The sequence below is a fragment of the Mytilus californianus genome, unplaced genomic scaffold (assembly GCF_021869535.1).
Source record: "Mytilus californianus isolate M0D057914Y unplaced genomic scaffold, xbMytCali1.0.p SCAF_6, whole genome shotgun sequence".
Classification (NCBI taxonomy): domain Eukaryota; kingdom Metazoa; phylum Mollusca; class Bivalvia; order Mytilida; family Mytilidae; genus Mytilus; species Mytilus californianus.
Window position 1 is genome coordinate 96,004,377 of NW_026262712.1, and position 14,634 is coordinate 96,019,010.

The following is a 14,634-nucleotide window of genomic DNA, read 5'->3' on the forward strand; positions in this document are numbered from 1 at the left end:
AATTCTGGTCTCTGTATTAGCACTACAATCACGTTTGCTAAAATCCTGACCATCTCACTTTTAGCTCTGTCAACACTATTTCTGATAAAACACTAAACTTTATAAAGACAAAGGTTTCTGCAAACAGCACAAACATAATTATCTTCTTCTATATCCTGTATTCCCGAAATATTCGAAATAATATTAGCATTATAATGTATTCTTACTTGGTTAATACACAAAATCTGACTTGGGAATAGTAAAGGGCACTGAACCGACCGCCAGTAAAACCAATGATAGCATTGTGAATCAGTTTGACAGTTCTGGATGTATAAATTCACATCCTATCTGAATGAGAACTATAATTCTGGTGATTAAACATGTTAAAATTTATTTGAAGGTTGGTAGGTGATGTATTGAAAGGCAGTATATTCGTCCCTATCCAACCGTATATACCCTCTTTTCCATCAGTCGCCAACATTACTGTCCATAATCCCGTTCAATTGTAACATAACTGAACTTTTTTTGTGGACTTAAAATTAATGTGTTTAAATGTATATTAGGCCAAAATATGCATGAAATACTTGCTACTGAACTTTGAACGAACAACTTAAACAATCATGCAATCAATGTTTTCTTAGCTCCACATAACACACTTCTGTTTTGAATCCAAATTTCCTGACAATTTGCTTATTTTAATCTTTGTTCTATTGCAATAATAATGTACCCTTCTGCCATCATGAGATGGGTTTTTAGTTAACTTTATCGTTTTATACAAATTACATGAAACTGAAGAGGTATTATGTGTATTTTTGTTTTAAATTTCAATCACTTAACAAACTGACTTGATAAGTTTAGTCATTTTATATAACACCCTCCACCGTCTGTATCCTCAAATGAAGGATTTAAGGCTTCATTGTGATCTAAATGTTCCATTAAAGTAGGTTCTAGATGTGTAGAGTCAATCATGATTCCATTTGATTTGACAGTGAGAGATTTGTGTCCTATAACATCCATTGCATAAACAAGACTCTCGATTTCTGCTCCTGCATTGAGAAAATGTTGATTATCATACATATTCATCATGATGAAAATTTGTTATATTTTCTTTGTATACCCTAATATATAATATCTTTATCTTATAATAAATATCTTTTGAACATTGTGAACTAGAAAACTTGTTAAATTGATTCTTCTCAATGCAACTTCTTAATGACTTTAAAAAAAAATGAACGCCTGGTAATTTTGCACTAGTATAATACACTCGGTTTTATGGTACTCTTTTGAATTTATAGACAAATAGTTGTTAATTTGTATATTTTATCTGTAATTTTATATCAACATAATTACCTGTATCAATGTGTGAACTGTTGATGATCCTGGACACAGAATGATGAATTCCAACATTTTCCCAGTCTCTGACATCACATGCGGAAGTTTTCGATTTGGTTTGAACACACCACATGTAATGTGCTATTCCAGAATCTCGGTCAGAAAATCCATTCCACGAAGCCCCGGTAATTTCCGAGTTGTTCTGGTAATCAATGTCGTGTACACCTATTGGTGAAAAAATATAGCAAGTGTGTGAAATTTTGTATACAACACCAATATTATCTAGAAGTTCAATATTATTAAACAACAGTTAAACAAATATTTACATTGTATCTACTGATTTTTAATGTATTCTTTTTTTTCTTCTCTCTGATAGTCCCTTGATTGATTTTAAAGGCTGCAGGCGAGATCTCAAAAACTAGTGTAACCCAGAAAAATATCACGTGCCTGTCCCCAAGTCAAGAACACATCTCGTGAAGTGTTGTCCTTTTTTTGCATATACTAATGGTATGTTTGTCACTTGGATGGCAGCTTTTTGATATATTCTGTAATTTATTCACACTTTCCTTAAAAGAGAGACGAAATATATAAAAAGGGATATTCAAAGTCATAAGTCATACACAAACTGAAAATGCCATGAAAAAAAAAAGAAAAACAATAAAAAAAAAAACCAAGAGTACAAAACACAACATAGAACACTAAAAACTGATTAATTTCAGTTTCATAGCTTAGCATACTGTTTAAAATGTCTGTCTATTGTTGGTTAGGACAACAATCGTATACTAACTTCTTTTTTCATTATAAAACATGACATCTGAGTATAGATATTATAATCCATTTAGGTTAATGTCAACGAATGTACCCTTTCCAAAAAATATACTTCAATGACTATGTAATTACACACACAGTTTGCGTTGGAACTTAATATTCCTCAATTGATCATGTAAAGTAACTTTGAAAAGATACAGAAAAATAAATTCTCAAAGACTAACTATAATTCTGTATAACGAATGTCGATAACAAATACTATTAAACACTATTTTAACGACAGAATTCTATGATACGTATATGTAGTCTATATGTGATCCACATAGCTTAGCATACTGTTTAAAATGTCTGTCTGTTGTTGGTTAGGACAACAATCGTATACTAACTTCTTTTTTCATTATAAAACATGACATCTGAATATAGATATTATAATCCATTTAGGTTAATGTCAACGAATGTACCCTATCCAAAACATATACTTCAATGACTATGTAATTACACACACAGTTTGCGTTGGAACTTAATATTCCTTAATTGATCATGTAAAGTAACTTTGAAAAGATACAGAAAAATAAATTCTCAAAGACTAACTATAATTCTGTATTACGAATGTCGGTAACAAATACTATTAAATACTAATTTAACGACAGAATTCTATGATACGTATATGTAGTCAATATGTGATCCACATCGAGAATAAAATGACTTTTGTGTATCATGTTGATTCGTTTTGATAAGAATATTCTTTCCAAATATAGTAAAATCACTTATTTATATTATAAACTACCTATTCCATCATAAATAGAACCAGTAACTGGTGGCAGAGAGTCGATCATGATGCCGTCTGATGATTGAGTAGCATGGATACCAGATTAGCTGTATCCAACTACATTACTGTAAAATACTTTCCCTGGAGATAATGGTACTCGGATGATGTTATGAGACGTAATTGTTCCGGGTAGATCCAATTCCACTTCATGTATATCATGGCCTTAAAAAATATTATTGTTTAATTGAAATTATTTCCATAAAAAAACACTGGGTCTTTTTTTTTAAACCGATAAGAATGTTTGAAGGGAAGAGGGGTAAAATTAAAACTCATAAGGAAAAAAAACCACATTAATAAAAAAAGGATGAAAATTGTAAAATTAAACTATTGTTTTTGTTGTTGAAAACAGTGGTAAACTATTTTTTGACAATACAAAGAGAGTTTGTTTGGGTCATAATAATGCCAATTATTAAAAATAAAATACCTCCAGGATATGTACTAAGATACACTTTAAACTTGCCAATAATTTTGCCATCATCCTTAAACACGTGTGTCCATCTGATTGTAAAAGGAGCTCCAGGTTTGATATAATCTATATCCTTCTTCCAGTTACCAGGTATCTGCTCTACAATCTGATGTAATTGATTTGAAATTGAATAGTAACTTGTGAGTTTGAATATCTCTTTGGTATCGTTGGCCTGTAGTTTTACACAATATCATACATAAATACCTATAGCCCCTACAAGTGAGAAAAACACTGTTTTAAATATTTAACGTTATACTAACTAAACGGTTTTTTTCCCCACGTCCTCTAATTTTGAGAATCATGCAAATTTAAATCAAATGAAAGGTACAAGATGTGGTATAATCTTAAACCAAAAGATAAAGGTGTATACAAGACTTTGTAGATTTCTTGTAGATAAAATAGCGCAATATTTAAACATATGATATACGTATCGAGCAGTTTTTATGTGTTTACATTGTAGATACTATGCAAAATGATAATGTTCCGTAATATATGTAGACAACAAATCAGTAATATGCTGCTATAAGTTGTGATAAAAGTTCAACAGTCGTCTAATCTGTAATTCTACCAAACGTGTTCTATTTCATATTGTGACGCTATGACTAAGTGTGGATTTGCTGGCGGAGAATAAACTCATCATAGATACCAGGATTGGAATGTTGTACGCCAGACGCGCGTTTTGTCTAAAAAAGACTCATCAGTGACGCTCGAATCAAAAAAGTTGAAAAGGCCAAAAAAGTACGAAGTTGAAGAGTATTGAGGACCCAAAATTCGTAAAAGTTTTGCCAAATACAGCTAAGGTAATCTATTCCTGGGGTAGAAAATCCTTAGTATTTCAAAAAAGTCAAAGTTTTGTTAACAGTTAATCTATAATTATGACCATTTCAATGATATTTCATGTCAACATAGAAGTGCTGACTACTGGGCTGGAAAAAATTCCACCAGCATTGGCATCGACCCAGGGCTTGTAAATAAACTCATCATAGATACCAGGATTGAAATTTTGTACGCCAGACGCTCGAATAAAAAAAAAGTTTAAAAGTTGATGCATTCATAACAGGAGACGTTTACCGTGTTAACACACCCATTTCGCTTATGTTTGGGGTTAATGTGGTTCTCTCGGGTATTTTGTTACCTTTCTTTTTCTTCTAAATCGATTTGAACATTGGTAAACTACGGTAATATACTAGAAAGGAACACAATGATACAATAATGAAAGAATACATAAGGGATAGATCTTACAAAATGCTTTAAAAAATATAAATAAAAGGTTATAAGGAGTAACCAAATTCATTCCATACTTATATAAAACAATTGGATAAATTTGCTGTTCTTTCTGATGTAAAACAAAATAATTTGAGGTACTCCCCCCCCCCCCCCCTAGAAAGCAATTTTTTAAATGCTTGCATTGGTATCAATTAAAATATTTTCCATACTTGAGACAACATATCAATATTAAATGTGTTTAATAGTTTAATTGAAAAGTTATACACCTATTTGCAAACGGCCGGTTCATTTCTTGACCTTTCATTTTCGATCCCTGAAAGCAAATGAATCCAATTCAAATATATCTAACATTTTAATTTGTTCATGATCACTTAATGGGAACATAATACGTCTCAGAAACACTTTTTCAAACAGTCTTTAACGGCAAAATTCACAAATGTCTCGGTTTGATTTGTGTAACGACATCAATATATATTCTTTATTACTGTAGTCTCCTTTTCAATGTTGTGCTATTTAATTGTCAAGATTCTTATAATACAGATGAGAGGGCAAAATACATTTTAACTGAATATTATTTTTCTCAAAACAAAAAATGGAACTACAAACCGCCGATCCTTTTATTTTTCGTCTTGACAGAGGAGTTGACATAGCTAATATTCCATCAGTCTTAAAATCAGCAAATGTATCGTCATTATACCATACTCGTACACAAATTTAATACGATACTGGTGATTCTTTTAACAGTTCACCTATATTCAATAATCAATACTTACTACATATTTAATGAAATATAAACACCAAATGAAAATGATCACACAGTTGAATAACATAATAATATAATGAGTTGTAACTATGTATTTTAAAAATGAGATCTGGTTTATATACATTGATAAGCCAGCAATACAATAACCCCAAAATATTGGTTTTTCAAAGTAGTTTCACTTCATTTTTTTCGCAGGATCCTCATTGAAATATCGGGCTTATTGATAATACAGCATACAAATCAAAGAATTATGCATGAAATGACATAAAGAATACTTTTTATCATGTTCAACGAGCATTTGAGAATAGTTCTATAAACAGTACTTTTCATTTTATAAACATTATAGAGCATATTTGTTCACCAATATAACTGATGCCAATGATGAGGTAAACAATGTAGCTGACACTGCTGACCACTAAAGCGGTCAATCCAATTTGTCAGCAAGTTTTGTGTGAGTTTGTAATCTAAATCTATCGTTTTCTATATATTTTTATTTCTACCATTGTTAACATATTTTGCTAAATCGTTTTGTTTTCTTTTGACAACTGCTTTTTCAGTCCAATGTCGATATGACTAATTTAAATGTTTTGAAGCCCATTCGATTTTGTGGCTAATACGATTCCTTTTTCGTATCATTTTGATTATAATTCATGGTAATGATTATGGTATTGATACTTTGTATCAAGATAAATTTCATAATGGTACCTCGTTTAATGTTCAATATTGCTTGGTTTATTTGTCCCGCATGATGCCAGACATCATCGTTTAAATTATCAAAGATGCCTTCAGGTTCATCTTTGTTTGAATATCCCGCTGTCCTTTCATACCTTAAACAATATAAAATATTTAGAATACATGAATTACCTGTGTTTTTCCGCCTCTCGTTTGCAAGATGATATCTGTCTTAATCTAAGATGAATTATAATGTTTTATCAAAGAAGATTCCCTATGCTATTTGCCAATGAGAAAAGAGAAATTTTATAGTCATATAATAATATAATATAGCAAATTCTTACCAATCAGTACAGAGATTACAGAAAAAGATACTTTTGTAATATTTGCCAGCCATTTTCCAAGGCCTTGACTTCTTTAAAAAAAAACACCCAACCTTCTTAACTAAATTCGAACTTGATCTGTATCGCGTTTTGATTCATATAAAAATAAGGAGATGTGGTATGATAGCAAATGAGACAACTATCCACCAAAATTCAAATGTAGTGGATGTAAGCAACTATAGGCAACCATACGGCCTTAAACAATGAGAAAAACCCATACCGTATAGTCGGCTATAAAAGGCCCGACATGAAAAATATGAAACAACTCAATTGAGAAAACTAACGGCCTTATTCATAACAAAACAATTTAAGAAAAACAAATATGACAGACATGAACCAACCACAACCACTGACAACAGCTTTCTTTCAATATAAATCAATTGAAGCATTACAGTTTCCATTTGATAAACAACACTATGTTTACCTTTGTATACATGACAAGGTTTTTATCAGATCAACGGAATTTCATTCGTGTACTTACACTTTTACTTATACAAAATTAGACTTCAAATATTTAAAATGTGAAATTGTTTTTCTATACAAGTCTATCAATTACTCGATTCCTGTTATTCTAATCCCTTTAATACTTAAATTTAAAACTGATTAATGTTATATTTACCATAAGGGCCTCAATCCCTGACCTTGTACTCAAGCCATTTGGCAGCCAGAGCGACATTTGATGGCGTATACTTCACATCACTAAAGGGAGACGATTCCTGAATATTTGTTATATCATATATGCCTAACAAGTTCTTATGATTTGCTGAAATACAAACGCACTAATTGCAAACAGATATAACAATGGTCATGATATCATTTGTTAGAAGCAAATTGATATTTCCAACTCGAAAAGAATATTCATTTAAAAAAAAGTTATTATATATTCCTGTCATTCAGTGAGGACCAATTGCTGTCCTTATATATCTTTGGTTATTTTTAAGTTGAGTGGATGTATCATTGACATATGCATAGCATCTATTTTATAAGTATTACATATAGTGTTAAACTATAAGAAGTTTACAATACACCTTGTTAATTCAATCTTATCTTTCAAGTACAAAACCTCGTCAGTGCACATCATTAATTATAACATTAAGTTTTCTATCCGTTATGGAATTTAACGTCGAAGCCAGTTTTCCTGTGTATGTAGTTTCTGAAAAGGTATACACAACTATTTATTGTTAAGAAAAACAAGAGTGCACACGCTGAAATGTCTCTCCTACTATACTGCTCATAGATTTATGTTGATAGTCCTATATACAAAGTATGAAGCATCCAGGTCTTCCACCTTCTGAAATTTTAAGCTTTTAATAAGTTAGTTAACGCCGCCGCCGCCGCCGCCGCCGGATCACTATCCCTATGTCGAGCTTTCTGCAACAAAAGTCACAGGCTCGACAAAAACCTTATCAAATATACCAGGCTTAGAAATATGTACGCCAGACGCGAGTTTCTTCTAAAACAAGACTCCTCATCGACGCTGGAATCAAAATCAGTCCCATGAAATCGCCCCTAAGCAGCACTTTTGATTTATTGGTAGAACAGAACAACAATACTTTATGAATGTGTACACACAAAGTTTTTCTGAAGAGTGTATGTTATCATCTAGAATTTTTGGTTAAAATTGCACAATACTTTCGTCAGATATTTTAAGTAAACTTACACGTTTTATCAAATACTATTTTTGAAGATCGTCTCGAATTAAAACAAACTTAACGTTTAAAAGCAGATTGCACATTATTTGATATAATAATTTTATGAAATTATAATACCTTTAGTCACATCATTGCATGATCGTTTAGAACATCGTTGTCCTTGAGCAGCACACACACAATGTCCTTCACACGTGACCGCTGAACATCTTCTTAATAATTCTAATGAACCTCCAGGCACAAGTTTAAATTGTGAATGAATCATTTTGCTTTGTAATCTAATCTATAATTAACGATGCCAATTTATATAACGCAGCATTCGTTCAGTTGCAATAATAATTTGAGAAATTGATTTCAAGTGCTTATAGTACATATATTAGTTTAAAATATATTACATAAATTCAAAACAGAAGAAAATTTAATAAACACTGTGTTACAAGTTTTGGGCAGAGTATATTTTTGTTTGGAAAACACACGAATTGAATAATACGGATATTCTGAGTTTGTTTTGTTGGAATTACAATTTTTCTGATACAGTTAGGTGTGTTAATAACATTAACGATGCCAATTTTGCTGCATCAGATGCACATGTTGACAATAAATCACCTTCAGTGATTCCCGAGGCCACAATATTTGAAAATCAAAATTTATTTTAATATAAAATAATTTCCAAAATTTTGTAACAGCAAATTTGAATAAAACAGAATCTATGACTAAAAAATCCTATCTTGGTTTCCTTTATTCATAGCTGCTTCTTACAAGGAAACTACTTCAATGGTGAGCAAGTGTTTGTTTTTAATGGTGATGTAAGTAAAGTCACATAACGGTACTAATTTTACTGCACTAGATCCTATCTTTAATTAGAAAAATTTGACAGGAGCATTTGTTATGCCGTTGAAATATCTTTGTAACGGAAACTAACGATATGTTATATTTATCGTATCCAAAATGGTATTTTTCTGTAGTCGTGAATGACATCACTGAATGTAATTTGTCACCGGTATGTTTAACTTCACCTAAGAAATACAACAATTGCATCTTGTAGAGCAAGAATTGCTTCCTTTTTTAGAGCTTCTGAGTTCACCTATGATTGGTAGGGTTCATATTGCTTAGTCGTCGGTTTCTGTTCAATATTCTTTGTGAACTGTTGACTTTCTTGCTTTTTACGTTTAGCTATGGAGTTTAGGGGGCGAGTTACTACAGGAGCGGACAGAGGTTGTCCCCTTAAATTGAAAAAGAATAAGTAAAAAGTGGTAAGGTCAGCATCCCAAATAACTAAAAATCTTGGATCCTCGCTTTTGTGGGGTTATTGTATATTGAATTGCACGCCCCGTGACATCTTGTTATTTTGTCAAATATTTACTTGTTAAACGTTTTGATTTAATGATTTAAGGTAAACACATCTTACCTGGTTTACTGACCATACGCTTACAAACACGTGTTCACAGTTTGCCAAGTTTTTAGTATCCACTTCAAATGTCTGGACAAATCCTTCATCAAACTTGTCGACTCCCGACTGATTATGCTGAAATTCTTGCGGTGAACCAGATATCTAAAATTTCAATATGTTATACTAGAATACGTGGACATAACAACGCACTTTCAAACTCATCATAGATACCAGGCTCTATATTTTGTGCGCCAGACGTGCGTTTCGTAGACAAAAGACTTATCAGAGACGCAAGAATAAAAAAGATTAAATAATAACATAAACATTTCCAATTTTTCTGCACCAGATGCGCATTTCGACAATCAATGTCTCTTCAGTGATGCTCGAGGCCAAAATAATTGAAAATCCAAAGCTTATTAAAAAGATGAATACTATAAACCAAAAAGGACAAAAAAGTTTATCCAAAGACGGACAAGGAATCAGAGCTTTGTATGAGGGAGATATATTCCTTAATTTAAAATAATTTCCAAGATTTTAATTTGAAACAGCAAACCTAAATAACACAAAATACATATCTTCATGTCAGTATCGAAGTACCGATGTTAAAGAGGCCGAATGAAGTATGAAGTTGAACGGCATTAGGTTACTAAAATTCCGTAAGGTGTTGCTAACTTGAAAGCATTATTTCGCTAGAATGGTCTTCAGAATAGTGTTTCACTGATGAAAATAGTATCGTTCTCTTATGTTTATCACTGCATACTTTAAATTTCATTTCAGTCAAATGATAGTTTATTATTGTCTCATAATATCCGAGTGTTGATATTAAATGACCACAATATTGAAAATTAGCTTTTTACCTTATTAAAATCATCTGTCATATACTTGCTGCCAAGGGAAACAAAGTACTTGTCTATTCCAATATGAAGATCTGTGAACCCTAACCATGACAACCAAAGCTTATACCTTGACCAAGTCGTCCAGCCATCGACATGGCGATGTAGATTTGCTGCATGATCAGTTTTTATTGCAAACATACCTAGCAAAACAAGTGAGCATTTGATATACTTGAAATTCCATTTATTTTTCGAAGAAACGAAAAATAAACCAATATCAGGCAAAAACACAAAAAGTCAGCATTCAAATTGTATAAGATAGAAACATCCCACATTGACAATGTTAAAACATCATTGCAAATACATAACACGACTATATGGCATCGAAATTGGGTATCATTATTAACTACTGTAAATTCAGAAATTATTGCGATGTTTTTATTATTGCAAAAAATGCGACAGGGTTTTAATAGCAATAATTTAAACTTGCATTTTGAAATTTTTTAAATGAATTAAACAAGATTTTTCTCAATTTCGCAAAAATTAGTATCGCATTTTAGTCTAAAATGACAAAATTGCAATACTAAATGCTTAATAATAATTTCTGAATTTACAGTATATTTTATTCTTGTGAAATATTCCGTGGTCTTTAGTGTTATTTTTCATATCAACACGATTGAATATTTCGCTTTAAATGTATACAAATTTTTTTAACGAGGTTACCAGATTTCATGTACACGTGACATTGAACTTTAGGCTTAGGGTTCAAATACAGATCAGAACGCTTTTTATAACATGTTTAAATTACCCGATGTTGGTGGAGAACTGTCTATCACAATCCCTTTAGATTCGACTTCAACACATATTTTGGCACCATTACAAACGATGAGTTTAATCGTATAATTACCACCATCATGTAAATCAAGTTGTGAAAATGTATACTCTCTAACTATGCCATTTAACTACAAAATAAAACAAAGGAAATATGCAGATTGTTCTTATTTACTTCATTTATTTAAAAAAAAAACGTGTAATCCGAAAAATCCTTTATATTTATGTAACAGAAGTCTAACACTGATTGTTTGATTTTAATGTAAGTTTGATTAAACGTTTTTTAGGGAATACACTCGGCCATTGTTAAAAAGTGATATGAAATACTCAGCACAGCTATTAAATGTCCTATTCGTCTTCACTTTTTTAATTTTTATTTCCGGATTTTAGAATAAAGTACTTCTGGATTGCACTAAAAACACTTATCACTAATTATTAAAGACGGTACACTAAAATTATGTTTCTCTTCAAAAATCGAAAAAGAACACTTTATATATTTCATGCGTCCGAAGCAATTATGGGTTAACCTTCAAAATGAACGCTCAAAACCGAATATGTGATGCATGAGGATATATAAGAACACAAACAGTTGAAGCTTTATGAGTTATATAAGCTATCTAAGTTGTATTAATTACCTCAGTGGAAGATGTATTGAATTCACCTCCTTTATGTGATGCAATGGAGAGGTACTGGCGCTGTATAAACGATTCTTTGTCTTCTACCTCCCAATATATTTTTATGGTACTTCTAAATACTACAGAATTGTCTTTTATTGAACCTAAATCGGTTGCCAAGTACGGTTTAACCTTTAATAACGGTGGCGAGTCGTCTATGAAAAAACCGTTTGAATTGGCTTCTGTACTTAGTCCTGCAAATCAAATGGTAATAAGTCGTAAATCATTTTCATATAAACTTAGGGAAAAACATCCAGAAAAGAGTAAGAAAAAAAAAGGAAAATATATTGGATGTCTTAAAAAAATTCACAAACATATTCACAGGCTTTTTAAAATCAAATGACCAATTGAGCTAATAGATTAATTCTGAACAAAAAATACTAAGATACGAAAATAAGATTCATATTTTTGTTTTATTTGTAATCATATGTAATAAATTAAAACATAACATACAAGTTAACATTCTGACAATGTTGTTTTGTAGGATTTTATTAAAATAGTGCATAAATCATTTGAACAGAAATATATATTATATAAATCAACATCATATACCTGCTTTATTATAAGCTTTTATCGTTACATAAATACGCTGTCCTGCTGGTATTTTATGTAGTAAATCTGGCTCCACCAAGATATCGGAGCGTGGTAGATGAGTGGATTTTACAATATCATCGGATCCTGGTTTTGTTCCGACTCGCCATGCAAATCTGTCTATGCCTGATTGTGGATCTGTAAATCCATACCATTTTGCAGAAATGTAATTTCTGTGCGAAATAGATTAGAAAAGAAATTACTACTTGTAAAAGTTTTTAACTTTCAATTACAATGCACTGTCTGAATGTTTATTTGTTACATATCAATACAGAATAACAACAACAAGTGTATAGCCTGTAGTTCGGACAATGTGAGAACTATTTATGTATAAATATACATAATGGTGACCCATATCCACTTTGAAGAAATATATCAAATGTTTTCTCTTTTGTACGTTTGACTGACCTTAATGACTGATATTCCCAGTCGTAGACATCTACACCATCTAGCACTATTCCTTGTGTTTGTGGACTGTTGTCAATAATAATACCATCTGACGTCACAGATGTGCACATTTCTGCTGTATTACACGATGTGATTGTTGTATAGTATCGTATACCGGATCCCAAATGCATATGACAGAGGGTAAAATCTGACAAAATACAACTCATTTTAAAGATCAAACACATTCAAAATAATTCAACATAATAGGAGCACACATTTTAAAATCTTATGTCACAACATTTGAATTTAACAACAATGTGCAACTCATTTTTGAAGACATTGTTTTATCAGATATCATTTGTTTTATAACCACTAATCAGTTGTTTGCATGAAAAGCATTGTAAAACTGTTGCTCATACTAATCTTCATAAAACAGCTCAGCATAACATGATATTCATACTACGTCAATTTTAGATACGAACCGACTGTTATACCATTTTGTTTAAAACTTGTCGTACATATCTTCTTTACATAATTGTATTCATTGAAAAAGAAGGAACTAAAGTCCTTGACCATTGTGACTCCCTTGACCAATAAATGGTTGCTTCTTAGGCTGTTGTTAAACATTCCCAAATATTCTAAAGCTGATTAATACATTTGTACGTTGTTCACTCTATGAGAAATTACAACTGTATCTTTTGACTTATTGAAGCACCAACCTTAAGCTTGTGAAATACATTCAACAAAAACCACCAAGCCATTGTACGAAATAAAATAATAAAACCACTTACTATTGAATATTCCAATATCCTGATTGACTAATACATCTTCACACTTAGGGCAAGTTCCTATGCTGACATAATATGACTTGATAGTAGAATGTGGATCATGAAATCCTTCCCAGTAAGCCGATAAAGTCTTCACGTCCGTCTGGTAATCTATATCTTTCATATAAGAAGCAGCAGTTTCTTGTCTACCATCGTATACATGACCTGCAACTGGGGGCGACATGTCATATATGTAAGCCCAGGAGGAAGCGGTACTTATTAGATTGGCTCTATTTACAGCCTTTGAGAATAAAAAAAGCAAAACTGTAAAAAGAAGAGTTTTATATTTAAGTTTAATGAGGCGAAGATTATTTAAAATGGATTTTTTGTTTGTTGAATTTATTTCTATTTAATAATAATCTTTGAAAATAAATTAATTCATAGATCAGTTTTATAAATCAAAATAATAATACGTTATACAAAACATCATTTCCATCAATAAAAATCGAATTCGTCACATCATCTGAACACTTTAACACAAATAAAGGCAACAGTAGTATACCGCTGTTCGAAACTCATAAATCGATAGAGATAAAAACAAATCCAGGTTACAAACTAAAACTGAAGGAAACGCATCAAAAAAGAATTTAAAAGAATAGGGATCTATTTGATACTTTCATGCGCTTATAAATTAACTAGTGTAAAGTGAAAATTTGTTTTATCAATAACCAAATGACCTATGTACTATCAAAAGGAATAGTTTCTTCATTAGTTAAAACAATACCAAAAAGAAACCAGACCAAAACGAAAAATTGAAATTACATTAACTCTTAATGAAGTGATAAAAAGTGCTTCTGCATGATAGGCATTTCCTGCTGAGATTGCATCAACCTTAGTTAGATAATTACCAAGTTATAGTCAAAGCAATTGTAATAGGCATGAACATTGGCAAAAAGGTTATAACGTTATTTGCCGAATTTGATATCCGTTTGAACAAATTTGTTTAGGCATATCTCCCACTTGTTGGTCTTGGTTGTCAAGAGCGTACGTGTTGGAGGTTGTCCTAGAAATACGTGTCATTTGCGCCGAAATC

General features: G+C 31.5%; 1 protein-coding gene and 1 long non-coding RNA gene across 2 annotated transcripts in view; both read right to left on the reverse strand.

Moving 5' to 3' along the window:
• LOC127706026 (uncharacterized) overlaps positions 1-8,347 on the reverse strand; it is a 141,738-nt gene extending 133,391 nt beyond the window's left edge. The window contains exons 1-8 of the long non-coding RNA XR_007984154.1: positions 8,189-8,347; positions 7,039-7,182; positions 6,070-6,191; positions 5,208-5,350; positions 3,333-3,480; positions 2,867-3,070; positions 1,330-1,536; positions 861-1,025 (exon numbers count right to left, since the gene is read on the reverse strand). This is a non-coding gene — a long non-coding RNA (uncharacterized LOC127706026). The remainder of the gene's footprint in view (positions 1-860; positions 1,026-1,329; positions 1,537-2,866; positions 3,071-3,332; positions 3,481-5,207; positions 5,351-6,069; positions 6,192-7,038; positions 7,183-8,188) is intronic.
• The window catches only part of LOC127706022 (uncharacterized), a 365,292-nt gene that overhangs the window by 139,525 nt on the left and 211,133 nt on the right, over positions 1-14,634 (reverse strand). The window lies entirely within an intron of this gene.